General features: G+C 34.2%; 1 protein-coding gene and 1 long non-coding RNA gene across 2 annotated transcripts in view; one reads left to right on the forward strand and one right to left on the reverse strand.

Moving 5' to 3' along the window:
- Nucleotides 1-20,547, reverse strand: part of LOC147390263 (cysteine-rich receptor-like protein kinase 10) — a 56,864-nt gene that overhangs the window by 9,413 nt on the left and 26,904 nt on the right. The window lies entirely within an intron of this gene.
- Nucleotides 1,929-6,158, forward strand: LOC147390264 (uncharacterized). The gene is made up of 2 exons (XR_015182575.1): nucleotides 1,929-2,318; nucleotides 5,729-6,158. It is a non-coding gene; the product is annotated as an uncharacterized LOC147390264 (long non-coding RNA).

Raw genomic sequence — 20,547 nt, forward strand, 5'->3', positions numbered from 1 at the left:
TAATTCTTAAGTCAGTAAAATTGATAGATAAAGTAGGTGACTTAGAGCGTAGTGTTGGAATGTTTGTACCTTTTTTATTTTTTCTTATTTGAGGCTCTTATTTATAATGAAAGTGCATGGAATCCTTTTGGCTTCCTTTTATGGTAGGTTGAGCATATTTATAGATTTTTCGTTCAATGGAGGTTTTCCTGACTTTTCGGGATTTGAGTTGATCTTAAACCTTTATCTGTACAACATAGTTCCCTATGACCCATATCTATATAGATCAGTTGGGGAGTGAAAATCTCATCTTGATCAAAGGGTGACACATGGCAGCCTAAGATAGACATTTTTATCCTCTACAATTTCCCCATTTCACAAGTTTAGGAGAAGGCTCAAGCTTGCGAGAACTCTTTGAAGACATGTGTTACTCGTTGATAATTTCCATGTTAACGAGCTCTATTCCTCCGAGTATGAACTTTTGAGCCTTTTCTTATTATTAATGTTGTACCACATGTTGCAATTTTATTAATAAAAAACTCCCTTGGAGTTTTGACAACTCCAAGGGAACCTTACTTTATCAAGATTTTTATCCAGCAAATCTTTGAGTGGAGATCTACGTCATAAAATTCAAATTGATGCGTTGATTTGTTACTCAACAAACTTTGGAGAGGATCCTAACCGTATTAATTTGTGGCATCCAAAAACATCATGATATGATACTACAGGTTTATAGAGGACAAAATTTAAAGAATTTTGAAAAAAAAATGTTTGTTTTCAAAGTTGAATTTTAATTTTTAATTTGGGAGTTCAGTAATCATATATTTTTAACACCTTGGATCAAATTCAAAAAAGATTTTCTTTTTCTTTTGAATATGATTTTTTCAATGAAATCTAGAAGACTGTGTTGAATTGTCAATTTGATAATCCATGTGGGCCTAACGACTCTTAGTAAGATTTGAAATCTACTACCCTAATCATACTAGTGTGACTCATAAAGTTATAGTAACAAACTTGGGGGGCATTTGGTTCGGATTCTAGAATCTGATGCATCGTTTGGTTCAAATTATTGATTTGATTTTTTCGTTATTAGAAATCAAAATCATTGAGAATCAGAAACAGTTCTCAAACCATTTATCATGATTCTCTCACTCTATCCACTTATGACGATCCTAAAATAATATTGTAATAATAATAATAATAATAATAATAATAATAATAATGAGCGTTGGGATCTTGTGACTCGTGATAAAACACATGATCTCTACTGTGTAAACAAAAAAATAAAATAAAAAATCCAACGATGGAGAATTATACATATCCCCATAACACACATCTCATACATACTTATCTCAAAGATAAATCTCAACTGTTGGATTTTGTATTTAGATGGTTGAGATCATGTATTTTTTTCATTAGTCATTCTTCATGGGTTACCAAATCCTAACCCTAATAATAATAAAAATACACATCTATAATTAATTACAATTATAACAAATAACAATAGTGGTGGTAATAATAATAATAGTTTTCTTTATATAAAATTACAAAATCATCATAAGTTTTTTGGATAATGTTAACATGTTTCTTGTAATTCACTAGTAAAATAATTGAAAAGGATCAAAATCCTTTTTCTTTTAATTTTGATCCAAAAATATTTGATTTCTGTTCTAATTTTTTTTTTCTTCACTTGGAGGCTTTAAATTTTGGTCACCCTACCACTTATTATTATTCTTAGAGGAGCACTTCACTTAACTAATAAACGTATAAAATATATGCAGAAAAGTAAACAATACATAGGAGCATAATTATATTACTGAATTTTTGATTCTCGAACTTTTTGCATGTAACGTATAATACATAATATACATATAAAGTATATGTCACATATTTATCATTTTACGTATATTTGATCAGTTTTTTGCAACCGAAACAGAATAGAACTCAGATTTTTCATGTATCGAATTTTTATCGTATTCCAAATTGCTAAGAAGGGTATGAATAGTGTTTTAGAATAATGAACAGTGATTTGTAAGTGGAACCCATTGGCCGTTGGAGTAGAAAAGTTGCTTGGAACCTTCATTTTGAAGAAGTTGTGAATTTGAAGGCAACTTTTAAAGCTCTTGGAGCTTTCAATTTTTAATGGGACAAGTATGTCCTCCGTGAAACAAAGCAATTATCAATCCTGTCCCCGATTTTTTATCTTCCATCGAACACATCAAATTAGGGCTTTATCTCTATCGCTAGTAAAAAAAAACGGAAGGATTTTGAAGAAATCTAGGGTTCTTCAAGAGGGATTTTGAACCGAAAGAGGATCGTACCTTTGCATCAATCAGGAGGTAAGTTTCTTCTGCGTTTATTCTCCATCTTCAAAATTTTTTTTCTTGGTTTTTTATTTGATTTCGTATTATAATCTCTCAAACAGAGAACAAATTCAGGGTTTTGGGGTTTTTTGGTTTCAGATTTTTTGCTTTGGTATTTAAAGAAAGGATGATCTACTGAAACTAGATTTAGAACTCCATGTTACAACTTTTGGGTTTTGATGAAGAATCGGATTTTTCTTGATAGAACTCCATTTTTCTTCGTTAGGAAATCTGCTTGCCTCTCCCCAATAGAATTCGAACTCTTAATAGGATACATAGATGCCACACAATGATGGGCTAAGTTCGTGATCCATATTTTACTTGAGACAAACGGTGTGTCGCAATGTGAGTCGAAATAGGGGTCGTAATAACGCTATCCTATATATATATATATATTAGGAATGTTAGATTTATTAAAATATATAAATAATTTTCTGTAATTAAAACATAATTTTAAAACTCGACTTGAATGCTAATTGAATTGATTCAACTCAAAAAATTAGCTAGTCGACTTAAATGAGTAAAATAAAATTATATTGAATTTATGAATAGTTTTTAATAAATAAAAACATTTATTTTTTATTTTTCATAGAAATATTAATGATCAAATAAATTGGTCAAATTTTTTATTTGACTCGGTATATTTTTAGATCAAACCGCTTTGTAAACTTGTTAAAAGGGTATTTCAGGTATTTTCCTTAAAAGAAGGTTAATATTTTATGAAGTGGGATTTAAATGGTCCCTATTGTTTATTAGGGGACCATTCAGTGTATACTCTCAATAAAGAGTCCTTCATAGTCATTGTCCCAAAAATAAAATACACTAGGATCCACCATTTAGAAAGGGGTGCACAATGAATATAAGAGTCATGAGATAAATAAGGGTATGATAATAAGTAATACTTGGGAGTAGGCGAATCCCGTACTCAACAACACCCTCTCACCCGAAGGGTGGACAGAATCAAACTTGTAACCTATACAGATCTTCCGCTTTGATACCATGCTAACTATCTATCCCAAAAGATTGACCTATTAGAAAGTGGGTGATAAAAAATATAAGAGGGTCATGGGAGAAATAGGGGTATGTTAATATGTAACACTCGAGAGTAGGTGAATCTTGCACTCAACAACGTTGTGATTACCATTTGAAAAATTTTCAATTGCAATGAATGGCCATTTTAAAATATAGTTAATTAGAGGCCCACATTGATGTTATGAGAAGTATTAATTTGGTTTACCATTAAACAAAATGTCTTGAAAGCTTCCACTATATGTAAATTGAAAAGAATATCCACACATGTTCAAGTAGCTTATCTTGATCTTTTAAACAAGATTTTTTCCCTCTATTGTAGGGTTTCCCCTCACCCTTTTGGAATGAGATTACTCCCTATGGTCGCACGCCCTAACTCCACGAAAGTTTTCCATTATGCAATAAGATAAGTCAAGAGGCCACCAAGTTTTGATCACACGTTTAAGTATGTTAGATTAATCAGTGTTTTCAGAGGTTTGTGAGGCTTACGCCTTGAGGTGCGCCTCGAGATGAGGCTCATTAAAAATGCCTTGAGGCATAAGGCTGAAACTCAAAAGCAGCTAAGGCTTACGCCTTAGGCCAAGAGGCACCCAAAAGGCATACGCCTCAGTGTGAGGCATATACGCCTTTTGTTAGGGTGTACATCTTATATTAATTTTTCTTTTTTTTGTTTAGCAATATATTTTTTTCCTCTCTTCTTCGGCTTTTCTTTATTATTTTTTTTTTTTACCATTTTTTAAATCTCTTTTACTTTTATTTCTTTGTTGTTGCTGGCATACAACATAATTGCAACACTTAAAAATGTATTTAAATACAAAATAATAATGTATGCAAAGAATACGTATGAGGCTTACGTTTTACGCTTTGACGCTTACGCCTCGAGGCACTAGCCAACTGAGCGCCTTGCCTCACGCCTCAGCGTTTGAAAACATTCAAGAGGGAGAATCCTTTACAGACTAGAACTCCAAGTCTTTCTCACCACATATCACACTTTCTTGGGTCCTTTGAGGCCTTATCTTTTGTTCAAGAGTCGCGATCTAGAACGGATGAATGATGTCCCGTTTGTTAGAGAATAAGATGCACTGTATTAAGATACATGAGATACACTGTATCATTGTTAGTGTATCTCATCACAAATGGAAGGTTGTGATGAAGGATATTCTAGAATATATATTGATATTTAGAATATATCAATTGGGATATTCTAGAATATTTATATTAGATAGTTTTGATAATTCTTGGATCATTCTTACAAAAGCCCTAGTAGGGTATTTATAAACATTACATCAACCAAGATATGTAAAAACTATCTAATATAAATATTCTAGAATATCCCCATTGATATATTCTAAATATCAATATATATTCTAGAATATCCTTCATTACAACCTTCCATTTGTGATGAGATACACTAACAATGATACAGTGTATCTCATGTATCTTAATACAGTGCATCTTATTCTCTAACACCGTTCCTGTAACAACGTTAGGTGTCTTCGTGGCACATTTTTATTTGACTTCAAACACGTTGGGCTGTGTGCACAGCTGGGTTAAGAGCCCTAGGTGTTTTAAACTCCAACAAAAACGTGCCATGTAGACACCTTACCTTTATTATAGGAACGTGACACCGTTCTGGATCCGAACTCTTTCTTCAAGTACAGACTAAAACTCATCTTGATTGGTAAACTTTTGCCATTAGGTTGACCATTATTTTTTTCCGCCATGGGCTTGGAGCCCATCCTCCTGCAGGTGTCGAACCTCAAATTGATTATTCGTGCTTAGGTCCACTAAAGATAGGACCAATCCATTCTGCAATTTGTTCCCGAATTCCATACTCCTTTAAATCAATAGCTAGAGAACCAATTAGTCTGACCTTTGGTGTAGGTCCGCCAAAGATAGAGCCACAACCCAAATCTTGTTCCCAAAGTCCGTACTCCTTTGATTCAATAGCAAGAGCTTGCCAATGAGTCTGATTTTTGTTGCTTGGGTTCACCACAGATTAACCCATTCTACATATTGTTGCCAATGTCCATACTGACATGAAAATCCTATTTCTCCCCTATGATAGTGGTAGTAACAATAAATCAGGATATTAAAGAATAATTACAAACTTGCATAAACTGCTTAAGTTCAAACATTCAAAATGCAAATAACTCAAGCTCATTTACCGACATAAATTACTACGTGAGAAAGGGATGACTTGACATGGAATTTATGCATGCCTATTTTCACTTGGTGAATTGTTCTGACAAAACCATAGTTAATGTCTTTAAGCACAAATTGTTTTTAATCGTGAGCATATACTTCTGTTTGCGATTATCGGGGATATAGCTCAGTTATTGACATTCCATTCACAGAAAATGTTGAGTTATTTTTATGTTGGTCGGGCTGAGTTGATTGTGATTCAAGCTCCATCGAAGTTGTATCGGACACCCTTCTACAATGTGCAAAAAATGCAGGTGGTGAAGGTAATGCGTGAGTGGTAGAATAGCTACTTAGCATAATAACTACAGTTGCCATAGTAGGTCTGTCTGCAACATCATCTTGAACACACAATAGCGCAATGTGGATGCATCTAATCACTTCGCTTCTTGAAAAAGAATCCTTCAAAGTTGGATCTATCAACTCTCAAGCTGTTCCTTCATTCCAGTGTCTCCATGCCTACAATAACTCAACATATGTATATTAAAGATATATCCAAGTTCTTTAAGTCAAAGACACTTTTCTTTTACTTGGTATGGATATCCCGACTTAATCAATGAAAAAAAAATGAAAATTACACCCAAATAGTCATACTCACATAGCTTACAATGTCCTTAGCACATTCTGCTTGATAGAAACTACTGTTTTTAAGGCCACTCACAATCTCCAGTAGCAATATACCAAAACTGTAGACATCCGACTTCACTGAAAACTGCCCATGCATCGCATACTCTGGAGACATATACCCACTGCATCACCAATAAAATCAATTGAGATAATAAGCTTTAAGATTTTATTCAGAGAGCTACCATTGCCACACCAATCCCTATATAAATCACCAAAAAATTGCACAGTTGGTGTGGTGTTAGTAAAAATTGGTGCGGCAATAACAACTATCTTTATTTAAATAGTTCATCTACTCCATATCAAGAGTCACTTTTTTTTCCCCAGTTTTTACTAAGCCGTATCAGGAGTCAATTCAGCTTAGACATGAAATTTAGTACTCACTATGTTCCGACAATTCTACTGGTATTGCCCCAACTTTGGTCCACTACAAAAAGCTTTGCCATGCCGAAATCTGAAATTTTTGGGTTCATCTCTGCATCTAACAAAATATTACTGGCTTTGAGATCTCGATGAATAATCCTATGTAGAGAATCTTCATGAAGATAGAGAAGTCCTCGAGCAACCCCTTCTATGATTTTGTAACGTGTTTCCCACTTCAAATATGCATGTTTTATTGGATCTATATATAATTCATCAAAACGAAAAGCCAAGTTAGGTCTATAAGTATATAGTAATCATTGGATGTAAGCAATCTCCAACACCTTGATTTTTAATAGGTATAATTCTTTTGTGATTGTATGATGATTTTTATGAATAATTTTGTCTTTATCATGCTTACTAAAATGTCTTCCCACAATGATAATAAAATCGTTGCTGTTTACCACTAAAACACAATAGAAACATTGATTTTTTAGGGGTTTTTTAATTGAAAAATCACTGTATGGTATTGGGAGGTTTTTAAAAGTAACATTATCACAGCCATCTCCATCCCTATTTCTCAGGCTCACACAAAGTTAAAAACAGATGGAGCATTGGAGACAAACCAAATAGAATGTAATTGAGGCATGCGTTAGGTACAAACTCGTAGATCAAAAGCTTCTCTTCTTCTTTGATGCAGAAACCTAGGAGCCTAATAAGATTTCTGTGTTGAAGCTTGGCAACTAACACAACCTCATTTTTGAAGTGATCTTCGCCTTGTTCAGAGTTTCTAGAGTCTCTTCACAGCTATTTCTTGTCCATCAGATAGCCTTCCCTGCGAACATAAAAGTTCATAATTTGCTTCAAAATGATATTTAGAACCTCCTTTAAGATATTCTAAGATTGAATCCAACTTATTGGAGTTTTATATGCAAAATTTTAGTTTGTTTTTTGGTATGATAATAATTACCTTGTAAACAACAACGAATCCTCCTTCACCAAGCTTATTGTCGTCAGAGAAGTTGCCCGTAGCAGCTTCTATTGTATCAAAGCCATATTGCAAGGACTCCACATCTGTTATCTCCTCCTCATCTTTGCCAAGGTAACCAACAATAATAGAAATGTCTATAAAATGAGTAAAGGCTTCATAGACAACAGTAAATCTATGAAAGCTGATGTTTTCTTCCATCATTTGAAACTTGGGGAGTTGTATCTGTGGTTTTAAATCTTGTCTAGTTGACACTGCCTTGATTGAATTCAAGGTGACTTTGTACATAAACTCGAATGAAATTAAAGTTGCAGAAATTGGCTAGAGAACAAGCACAAACATGAACACTAAGATTTAAATGGTTCACCCTTTTCTGGGTTTCGTCTTCGGAGGAGATCAATCTTCTTCACTATATCAAGTGAAGGTTATTGAGAAAAATGTACCCTTCTCCACGTCCTTGATCACAGATCTATTTTGTTTCTCAACTAGAAAACCCTAGGTCGAAGGTGTAGATTTATATTTTATTATTGCATTCAGGTAAACTTGTTCTTAATTAGATTAGTAACTTGACACCTTTATTAATTGACTATTTATAAACTGAAACTCTAAAACCTGACGCTCTTTGTACGCTCTCTGATGTGGCTGTGCATAGAACTATAGATCTTTTTCCTTGAGTGTCTTGAAGAAAAAGATCTATGGTTCTATGCACTGCCTCGACAGAGAGTGTACAAAGAGCATCAGTTTATCACGACTCTTGTTAATTTGGCACCGTCATGTTTGCTTGTTCTTATATGTTTCGTTCCTTTATAGTTATTTGATAGGTTCCTGCACCTGACCTAGGCTTGTCTGTCTGTAAAGGAAACAAGAAAAAGAAAATCAGGCTTGTCCTAGGGTTTGCGATTTCTCAACTAAACAGGTGGAAAAATGGCTTTCCAGGGAAAATGCGGGTCATTGTGCATTAGCTTGCAAGTTTTCGAAAGAAAGACATTTTTTCCCAAAAAAATGGAAAATGTGCATTTGACTGCACATTTAGTTAGAAACATTCAATTCCTTGAGAAGACAAAATTTCAATACTGTTTTCTCGGACTAATTTGATGAACAACTTGTCTATTATGCCTCTATAGTTTCTTGGGGACATAATAACTTGCATCGAATTTCAAAATCAATGTTGTGCCAATAGATTAAATGAAGAACAAGGCTACTTGCGATCAACTTTTTTCTTTGTGGGAGGTGTTCTCTTTCGTGAACAAAGGCATATCACATTGGTGGCGAGAAGTACAACTGGAACAGTTGATGAAACCACTATAATCACAATAGTTCGGGATGAAACCTTTCCCTTTCCTGCACAACGAAGATCAGTTTTTTGTTAGGCCACAATGACGAACATAAAATTTCAAAACTAGATTTACGGAACGACAAAAGTTTGTGATGCAATCTAAGAAAATGCTAATCCAATAAATCCTTTGAGGTTATACAGGTATTGACAAAGAATATAAAAAATAAAACAATATAGCATTCAATAATCAGATATCTTTTCTATATTCAAACAATCTCGTAAAATTTATTTATAAGAAAATAAGACTATAACCTAAACGAATTTATTGAAGGAAAAAAAAAAAAAAAAAAACACAAGCTAAAGTGGTCGTTCTGACCTCTTCAATGGTTATCCTTGCATGAAGATAACTGGTCAGAGAACCCAAACTGGTCATGATTGGTTTAGCCTCTCTAGATTGTGTCCAAGACTAAATTTTGCAATTAAGCACCCAATAAAATTCTTGATCACAAACTAATACATAAATTGGCTACCATAAGTAAGAAAAATCTACATGAACAATTAGGAGTAAAGAAAAATCAGTGGAATGCAAGGTGGATTTTTTTAAGTGATATGTGGTGTGCAAGTAGTTGCTCTATTTATCTTTATTAAATTTTTATTGGTAGAATGAATTTATTTTTATTTTATTTTTTTTATTATAATGTTGGGTATTCTACATTACATTCTACCGTTGCACATCCTGGCCGACGATTATCTTTACAATTATAATGTGAGAAGGCTTGTAGAAGTGGTTAGACACCAAAATTTGAATCTCACAAATGTATGCACATGCCACCTTCTAGTCTTATATTAAATTAATAATTCAAAAGATCAATTTTTTTTTTTCAATAGAGCCGAGTCACTTTTGTGACACGCATTACTTAAGGTTGGGTCTATTTGCAAACACCAAAATGGCAAATTGCACCCACTTGCTTGCGATACCCACCTTAACTTTAAAATAACTCTCTGCACACACCTAATAATCTGTTTTAACCTCTATTGCTTATTGCACCACAAGGCATAGAATCATGTTTTCATCTCTTCTTCTTTCTCATCTCTCTCTCTCTTTTTCTCATTTTTTCTTCTTTGCATATATAAAGATTTCAATGAAAGTTTTAAGCTTTGATCTTAGTTGTTTTTCTTATCCTAATACTTTCAATCAAGTCGAAGTCGTTTGTATTAGAAAGTTATGTTCGATAGTTATCTATTGCATCGATTTTGTAATGTTCGATAGAAAGTTTTGTTCAGTAAATACTTATCGAATATGTTTAATAATATTCGGTAGGTATTTACTAAAGTTGCTAAAATAAATTTGGTCTGAACCTGTTGAACAAAATTATCAAAAAATCTTTGAGTTCTTCGATTCAAAATCGTCGTTTTGAGATTTTAGTAGTGATATTTTCATTTTCTTGGTTGATTAAATGCAAAAAAGTAAAAAGAATTCAAAGAAATAAGATAACTTAAAAAAATCCTTAAAACCTAATCTCCATTGATTTAACCTCTCACAAAATTCAGAAGAAGAAAAATGATTAAAAAGAAGAAAATGGATTTTGTATTTTTGTTCGATAAATGGCGGTGTATGAAATAAGCTAAAATGATAATTTGTTTTTTTTTTACAAAAATCATTTAAGTGGGTGCAATGAGGCATTTCGGTATGTGCAAATAGACAGACTCATTACTTAACGACTTGCTGGAAGGAGTTGCCGTCAGCGATCAACCAACTCTAGGACAATTATACTCTCATCCTCAAGAAAGTATCATCTCAATCGTTCAAACTGTTGGATGATTTCCAATAAATTTTGTACGGAGAATCACCGGTGTTTAAATCTAGCTAGGATGATAGCTTACTCTGGCTGGCCCCAACATTGAATAAAGAATAATTATAGGGGGACTAACAAATTGATTTATTTTTCGTGTCTTTCTCATGTATAAGCTGGACGGACCATCTTTTATGGGTTTTATTAACATGTGCCATAAGGGCACACATTTAAAAAAAAAATGCTGAAGTAGCATTGAAATTGACATCGATTCAGACATTGCTGACGTGGATGTGTCTATAGATCTATAGATGCTTTTCATCGAGATATGAGTGAGAAGCTTTATGATTATGGGCACATGTTAATAAGAGGCTGAGGCCGACTTTGAAGCGGATAGCCCGCTTCAAAATGTGAACGCACCCTCTTCGTTACGAGACACATGGCGTTTTGAATTTATTTCACGTCTTACATTTCCATCAAAATTTGAAATACCACCTTGGAAATGCCATTTGTAATCTAATGGAGAGGTTTCGTTCAAAATTTTGAGGTGGTCAGCTTTTTTCCTGTTAACAAAACCCACCTGTCTTTTAATTACGCCTTTGCCTTTATGCACCTATAAAGTATTTCTTTATAAAAACACCCCTAAAATTCTTTAAATTTTAATAATAATAAACAAAAAAATTTAACTAACCCAATTCTATAAGAAACTTCTTTTTTATTTTTCTATCACACTTAAGTTCTTGTTTTTTTAATTAAAATTACAAAGTTTGAACAATTTGGATGAAAAAGAGTTCATCAATGGATCAGATCTGATGTTTTATTGAAATGAATCCATGATTGAATGTGGTAGATCGGATTAGGTCCTAGATGGAGATAAGAGTTCGATGGAAACCAATTTAGTGTCAATCTGGTCAACCTGATCTACTGACTGTCTTAATTAATCCATTTAAATATTGGGTTACAGGAGTCTCACTTTGAAGTGGCTAGGCTGCTTCAAAATTTTGGTGTAATCCTCAGTAGAGAGGTTTTTAGACTTTTAACTCCTCGAGATGTGTGTAACATGAAAAATATGGTCCCCACATCCTCTTCGATATAAGACATTAGAAGGTGGCATGTGTAAACACACACATATCAAAATTCAAAAGGGCTTATATTTAATAGTTATTCATGTTGTTCATTATATAATAAACAATGGTATTTTTGTAATTTTAAAAATTTAACAACATGATTATCTAAAGTCGTGTCCTACAATTTTCTTGATTTTTGATCAAAATGATCTTGATTATAATTAAATTTAAATATAAAGATGGGGGCATTTGTGGGATCCAAACATTGGTGTCGAACCAATTCTACTCCACCCTCTTTCATTATAATAGTAAAGATATGACATTTTGTATTTATTTCATGCCCTTTCATTTTCATCAACATTTGGAATACCTCCTTAAAAACGCCACGTATAATTCAAAGGAGAGGGTTCTACTGAAATTTTGAAAATGTAAGAGATGTGAAATAGATGCAAAACGCCATGTCTTTTGTAACGAGGAGGGTTCTTCTAAAATTTTGAAGCAGTTTGACCGCTGCAAAGTTGGATTCCTATTAAAAAATAGGAAAAACTTCGAAGCTTCTCATAGGATGAATTCAAACTTAGTTATGTAAAGTAAACCAATAAAGTATTTGCAGATTGAGATGATTTGCCCACGGGGCGGCCAAGTTAATTATTAAATGAGTCATGATATTCTGACGCCTCCTTTGACATACACTCCATGACTAGGCATGAGTTAGAATCAAGATTTTTCATCGGGATACACAACTGTACATCCCCATAAATATGTGCATATCTTAGTGAAAAAATCTATGCTTCTAACACATGCCATGTCAGAGTATGGGATCGTATGTTAGTGGGGGGTATCAGAAAATCATTATTCTTACTAAATTCTAATGTTTACTATTACAAAAATAAGAGGAAGACCTGAAAGGAGGTAACTCAAAATAATAAAAGTAAATGTAGAAATATTTTTAATACTTAAGAATATATACAAAGATTTAATAAGGTTAGAGAGAATAGTCGTGATCGGGTGACCTCAATTCACACTATGCCGACATGGAGGGAAGTGTGAATTTTTAGTTTTGAGGTCACTCCAGCATTATTCTAAAGAATTCTTAGTTAACAACATTTTACATATAAAGATAATGTTGACAAGAATTAAAGTTATCATTCTTTTAATTAAAAAGAGATACTTGAACCATCTTTTCTTTTGTAGTTTTTAATTTTAAAGAAGCGATTCTTTAGAGTCTTTTGTAGCATACCAAAATTTTAATTGTGGAGGAGGACTGTAAAATTATCTTTATGAGGAACCCTCCTCGATACAAGACACATGGTGCTTTGAATTTGTTTTACGCCCTACAATTCCATCAAAATTTGAAATACTTCCTTGGAAATGCCACATGTAATCCATTGGAGAGGGTTCCTTCACAATTTTGAAGGTGCTGCTCCCTTCAGAGTTTTTTCCTTCTAGAAATGATGAAAGAGAGGTTGGGACATAAGTGAAACATTGAAGGCTCACTAATGTATCTGATGGACTTTGAACTAATGTTTTAAAAATTGAACTGACGATCCAATTGAAATTTTGTATAATAGGTTGAATCCTAGTTTAATTCAGTCAGACAGATTTTCACTATATATATATATATATATATATATATATATATATATATATGGGTCCCGTTGGCCACCCTTAGTTTTACCACACACTTTAACAAACGCGTTTTGTCTTACATGGGTTAGAAGTTTCGGAATGAGCTGATTTTTGGTGAGGATGATCTATATGGTGAGAAGATCATCCTCACCAAAAATCAGCTCATTCCAAAACTTCTAACCTCATCAAAATTGATTTACAAAAAATGAACGGTCCACGATTTTTCAACGTGTAAACATGGGGCTAAACATTTCGGAATGGGCTGATTTTTGGGGAGGATGATCTTCTAATCATAGAGATCATCCTCACCAAAAATCAGCTCATTCCAAAACTTCTAACCCATGTAGGACAAAAAACGTTTGTTAAAGTGTGTGGTAAAACTTAGGGTGCTGAACATTTCCCTATATATATATATATATATAAGATCATCCTCACCAAAAATCAGCTCATTCCAAAACTTCTAACCCCATCAAAATTGATTTACAAAAAATGGACGGTCCACGATTTTTCAACGTGTAAACATGGGGCTAAACATATCGGAATGAGCTGATTTTTGGGGAGGATGATCTTCTAATCATAGAGATCATCCTCACCAAAAATCAGCTAATTCCAAAACTTCTAACCCATGTAGGACAAAAAACGTTTGTTAAAGTGTGTGGTAAAACTTAGGGTGCTGAACATTTCCCTATATATATATATACAAAATTTTGTTTATACAAAATCCTAGACAACATTTTGGACAAAGTTTTGTCTTGTATGGTTAAAAAGTCTCACAATAAGTTGATTTTTTGTTAATAATCTCTATAGTGAGTAGATCATTCTCATAAAAAATTAACTAATTCTGAAACTTCTAAACCCATGAAAGTGGTTTATAAATTAGGGTCCCGTTCGGCACCCTAAGTTTTACCACACACTTTAACAAACGCGTTTTGTCTTACATGGGTTAGAAGTTTCGGAATGAGCTGATTTTTGGTGAGGATGATCTCTATGGTGAGGAGATCATCCTCACCAAAAATCAGCTCATTCCAAAACTTCTAACCTCATCAAAATTGATTTACAAAAAATGGACGGTTCACGATTTTTCAACGTGTAAACATGGGGCTAAACATTTCGGAATGGGCTGATTTTTGGGGAGGATGATCTTCTAATCATAGAGATCATCCTCACCAAAAATCAGCTCATTCCAAAACTTCTAACCCATGTAGGACAAAAAACGTTTGTTAAAATGTGTGGTAAAACTTAGGGTGCTGAACATTTCCCTATAAATTATTGGTAAAAAACTGATGGTCCACATTCTAAATCACTTTTGTTGGGATTAGAAGTTTTAGATTGAACTGATTTTTTAGGATAATCTTCTCATAATAGAAATCATCATCACAAAAAAAATCAGCAAAACACTTTTGATGGATTTAGAACTTTCAGATTGGACTGATATTTTGTGAGGATGATTTTCTCATCATAGAGATCATCCTCACAAAAAATCAACTCAACCCGAAACTTCTAATCCATATTTTGAAAAAGCATTGTTTTTACATATGTTTTTTACTTATGTCCCCTTATATATAGATGGGTCAGGTTCAGCCACCAAGGGTTAGTTTAGATGGTAAGAGTCAACTGGATTTGCTCCCCAGGTCAAGCCTTCGAGTCTCTATATGTCCTTCCACCAAATGGTGACATATTTAATGCTTACATATACGTGTGGATGGTACGTGGGACTCGCCAAAGCAAAAAAATATGGGTCGAGTTAGGTTGACACTCACAAATCGAGATCTACACAAATCGTTAGAACCATTGGATCGGATTCAAATAGATGGCACATATATGATTTTGCATCGCAATAAAGCATGTGCTTCTTTACTCACTTAAAACTTTAATGTTATTACAATAACCTCCCCAAAGAGAATGAATTTATAAATAACTCCCCATTCCTAAATCAAAACACCAAACCCTCTTCATTGTCATCTTCACAAAATCCTACATCAAAACACCAAACCCTTACCCTCACCATCATGCAACCACTCCCAAGAACAAGTCAGGTGAAGGAGGTGACAAGGACAACGACAACCTCCCCCACTCATCTCACGCCTTTACAGCGACGAAGAACCTAAGGCATGCTTGGATTGAGAGAAGTGGAGAGAAGAGAAACTCATTAAGAGAAGAGAAGAGAAGCTCAGTCTCTCTCCACCATGTTTGGATCAACAGGAGAGAACTTGGGATAACTTTGAAATTTTAAAATATCTTAAAAAAGATCTAGGACAGAGTTGAAATTATAAAATACTTTAATAGGGATTCTCTCCATTTCTCTTCTCTTCTCTTCTGTTTTGGAGAGAAATAAAACTCACATTTTTTTTTCCTATCCTCTTCTCTCCAATTCTTTTCTCTTCTCTCTCCACTTAACAATCCAAACAAGAGAAATGGAGAGAATCTCATATATTTTCTAATCTCTTCTCTCCATTTCTCTCAATCCAAACATAGCCTAAGTTTTCTACATCTTTAGATCTCCACGATAGTTGGTTTGCTTCTTCTTTTTTCCCTTTATTATTTGATCTCTAGAACTCATTTTTGCTAAGCCCATTGAAATGCTCAGATTGACAAATGATTTCTCTTAGTTTTTTAACTACTTTAGCACCACATAGCAGAGTATGGAGGATCATTTAGTAGACGAAAGCCTAAAGGAGAACCATACTTTTTTTATCTCCACAAAGAACAATAGACGCCTAAAGGAGAACCATACTTTTTTTTTTTATCTCCACAAAGAACAATAGACGAGGGTAAGACTCATCCATACTGTATCATTTTTAGACGAGGAATCCAAGTAAACCTCCCCTGTACCTGCATTGCACCAAAACACCTTACATATATTTCAAGAAAAACTAGTTCAAGTGACTTTGCACAGAAACTCCTAATGCCACAGAAACTGGCGTCATTGGAATTGTTTTATGGAGAAGGCCTCATATAACTTCCAAAATATCACCCAACTCTTCCCTTAGTCCCTCACTAGAATATAACAATATTTTCACTGGCCTACATGCTTTCCAAAATGAGATTCGCAATTGTTGTTATAGCAAAATAAAAAAAAATAATACAAAATCCGATGTGGATTTGGTAAATAATAAAAAAAACATGGCTGGACTCGTAATTGTTGCAACATACAGATTTTCATCATAATAAAAATTAGTTTTTTTCCATATTACAGGCATGTAATCCTTAGATTTCAAATTGAAATCATATTAATAGTTAGTTCTCTACATTACATTACAGACAAGTAACTTTAGCTTTGCAAATTTAAACAATAATAATAAGAAAAATCTGCAATACCCATTATCATGATCTGAGTATAACAGATATAAACATTAAAGATTAGAGCAAAAAATTGAGTCCCAACTGACGATCATAAAAGATTCTGTTCTGTGGTTGCTGCTCTGATATTCATCCATATGTATAAGCACCTGCTTTTCACAAAAATGACTTGTGGTCTCCTCCACAAAGAGTAAACCCTCCTTTTAATTCCCTCCGTAACATTGAGAAATTCAAGAGTCTTACTCATAAATCAAGCTAAAACCCAAAAGTATTGGTGTTTATCTCCGTTTTTGAATAAGTCGGCCGCCTTGTATCATCCTCGTCTATGTCCAGAAATTGAGCCTAAATTCACAAACAAATTGAATTTCAGACCCAAATCTTATAAACCCAATCTTTAAAAAATAAACTCAATCACTATTCACTAATCAAATTGCAATAAGACCCAGATACAAAAACAAGTAAATAAACAATCCGAGAGTGGAATTTACACTAAATAAACTTTCTAAGATGGAAAGAAAAGAAGAGTAAGAGATTGCTAAGAGAGAGAGGAGCAGACCTTGTTAGCTCATTTGGTGAGCAAAAACAAAAAAAAAACAAAATGTGGTTCTTGAGGGGTTACCTGAACCTTCTCCGAAGATGAGTGAATGGAAGAGATGAGAGGTCGCCTGAATCTTTCACCGTCGCCTTCACCGGTGAGTGAAGCTGTGGTGGATCTAGAAGACTCGTCTCGTTAGATCACAGAGAGAGAGAGAGAAGGTGGGTGTTTTGTTCTGCTGAATCTCGCCGTCGTCGTTGTCGCAATGGATGGAAAACGTCGGTTAGTCCAAGCTAAAACAATGGCGAGAGGGAGCGGGTAAGCGTTTAAGTTACAGAAGAGAAAGAGAGGGGAAGAGAGAAGTTCATAGTCTTCGCGGAGGTATTTGTAAATTACAAAAGATTTTGAGTGAAAAAATAAGCACGTGTTTGACTTGCGAAATGGATTAGATCTGTGCCTTCGATCTGAATCTGATCCAATGGTTCTAACAATTTGTGTGGATCTTGGTTTGTGAGTGTCAACCCGAACCTGACCTTATATATAGGGTGGCATTCGGAGCCAACAGATTTGTCCTATGTGGTTTAAAAATTTCGGATTGAGCTGATTTTTAGTGAGGTATGATCTTTAAAATGAGGAGGTCATCCTCACAAAAAATCAGCCGAATCTGAAACTTTTAATTCCAACAAAGGTGGGTTAGAATTATGAACCGTTAAATTTGTTAATCATTGTTGATGGATTTATAAATTTCATATTTGGCTTATGAGGCTGATGTCCTCACCATAGATATAATCCACACAAAAAATCAGATCAATTTGGAAATTTTAAGTCACATAGGACAAATGTGTTGGCTCCTTAATATTGGTTCCCAAACTTGACACCCCCCTCCCCTCACACACACACACACACACACATATATATAGGGAGGCATTCCGATCCCTACTATTTGGCCATCATGTATTGTCATACATAAAGTTTCAGAATGTGTTGATTTTTGGTGAGGATAATCTCTAGTTACGAGGAGGAGATCATCCTCGTAAAAAATTAGCTAATTCTGAAACTTCTATACATATATATATATATATATATATATATATATGGGTCACGTTATTACGACCCCCTTTGCGACCCCCTTTGCGACACACCTTTTTGTCTTATATGGGCAAAAATGTTTGGAATGGGCTGATTTTTTGTGAGGATGATCTCTATGGTGAGGGGATCATCCTGGCAAAAAATCATCCCATTCCAAAACTTCTAACCCCATCAAAATTGATTTACAAAAATTGGACGGTCTATCATTTTTCAACAAAAATCGGACGGTCTAGAAGTTTTGGAATGGGCTGACTTTTTGCCAGGATGATCCCCTCACCATAGAGATCATCCTCACAAAAAATCAGCCCATTCCAAACATTTTTGCCCATATAAGACAAAAAGGTGTGTCGCAAAGGGGGTTGCAAAGGGGGTCGTAATAACGCAACTCTATATATATATATATATATATATATATGGGTCAGGTTCAAAGGACAACCATTTCAACACACATATAGACAACGTGTTTTGTCTTATATGGGCAAAAATGTTTGGAATGGACTGATTTTTTGTGAGGATGATCTCTGTGATGAGGGGATCATCCTGGCAAAAAATCATCCCATTCCAAAACTTGTAACCCCATCAAAATTGATTTACAAAAATTGGACGGTCTATAATTTTTCAACAAAAATTGGACGGTCTAGAAGTTTCATAATGAGCTGATTTTTGGCAAGGATGATCTCCTCATCACAGAGATCATCCTCACAAAAAATCAGTCAATTCCAAACATTTTTGCCCATATAAGACAAAACACGTCTATATGTGTGTTGAAATGGTTGTCCTTTGAACCTGACCCTATATATATATATATATATATATATATATATATATATATATATATATATATATATATATATATATATATATATATAGGGTCCCGTTCAGCACCCTAAGCTTTACCACACACTTTAACAAACGTGTTTTGTCTTACATGGGTTAGAAGTTTTGGAATTGGCTGATTTTTGGTGAGGATGATCTCTATGGTGAGGAGATCATTCTCACCAAAAATCAGCTTATTCCAAAACTTCTAACCCCATCAAAAATGGTTTACAAAAAATGGACGGTCCACGATTTTTCAACGTGTAAACATGGGGCTAAACATTTCCGAATGGGCTGATTTTTGGGGAGGATGATCTTCTAATCATAGAGATCATCCTCACCAAAAATCAGCCCATTCCAAAACTTCTAACCCATGTAGGACAAAAAACGTTTGTTAAAGTGTGTGGTAAAACTTAGGGTGCTGAACATTTCCCATATATATATATATATATATATATATATAGGGTCCCGTTCAGCAACAAACATTTTGACAAACATTTTGGCAAAACATTTTTCAAAACATGGGTTAGAGGTTTTGGAATGGGCTGATTTTTTGTGAGGATGATCTCCTCACCGTAGAGATCATCCTCACCAAAAATCAGCCCATTCCAAAACTTCTAGCCCCAGTTTACAAGTTGAAAAATCGTGGACCGTCCATTTTTTGTAAATCATTTTTGATGGGGTTAGAAGTTTTGGAATGAGCTGATTTTTGGTGATGATGATCTCCTCACCGTAGAGATCATCCTCACCAAAAATCAGCCCATTCCAAAACCTCTAACCAATGTTTTGAAAAATGTTTTGCCAAAATGTTTGTCAAAATGTTTGTTGCTGAACATTTCCCATATATATATATATAGGGTCGGGTTCCTGCAACACACATTGCGACACACATATAGACAACGTGTTTGTCTTATATGGGCAAAAATGTTTGGAATGGGCTGATTTTTTGTGAGGATGATCTCTGTGATGAGAGAATCATCCTGGCAAAAAATCATCAAATTCCAAAACTTCTAACCCCATCAAAATTGATTTACAAAAATTGGACGGTTTATAATTTTTCAACAAAAATTGGACGGTCTAGAAGTTTCATAATGAGCTGATTTTTGGCAAGGATGATCTCCTCACCACAGAGATCATCCTCACAAAAAATCAGCCCATTCCAAACATTTTTGCCCATATAAGACAAAACACGTTGTCTATATGTGTGTTGAAATGGTTGTCGTTTGAACCTGATCCATATATATAGGTTAGAATTTTTGGAATGGACTGATTTTTGGTGAGGATGATTTCTTCAACATAGAGATCATCCTCACCAAAAATCAGCTCATTCCAAAACTTCTAACCACATCAAAAGTGATTTACAAAAAAAAAAAAAAAAAAAATAACGATTCACAATTCTTCAACTTGTAAATTGGGGTTAGAAGCTTCGGAATAAGCTGATTTTTGGTGAAGATGATCTCTATAGAGATCATTTTCACAAAAAATCAGTCCATTCCA

The sequence above is a fragment of the Akebia trifoliata genome, chromosome 11, assembly GCF_017979445.1.
Source record: "Akebia trifoliata isolate Shusen 1 chromosome 11, ASM1797944v1, whole genome shotgun sequence".
Taxonomy (NCBI): Eukaryota; Viridiplantae; Streptophyta; class Magnoliopsida; order Ranunculales; family Lardizabalaceae; genus Akebia; species Akebia trifoliata.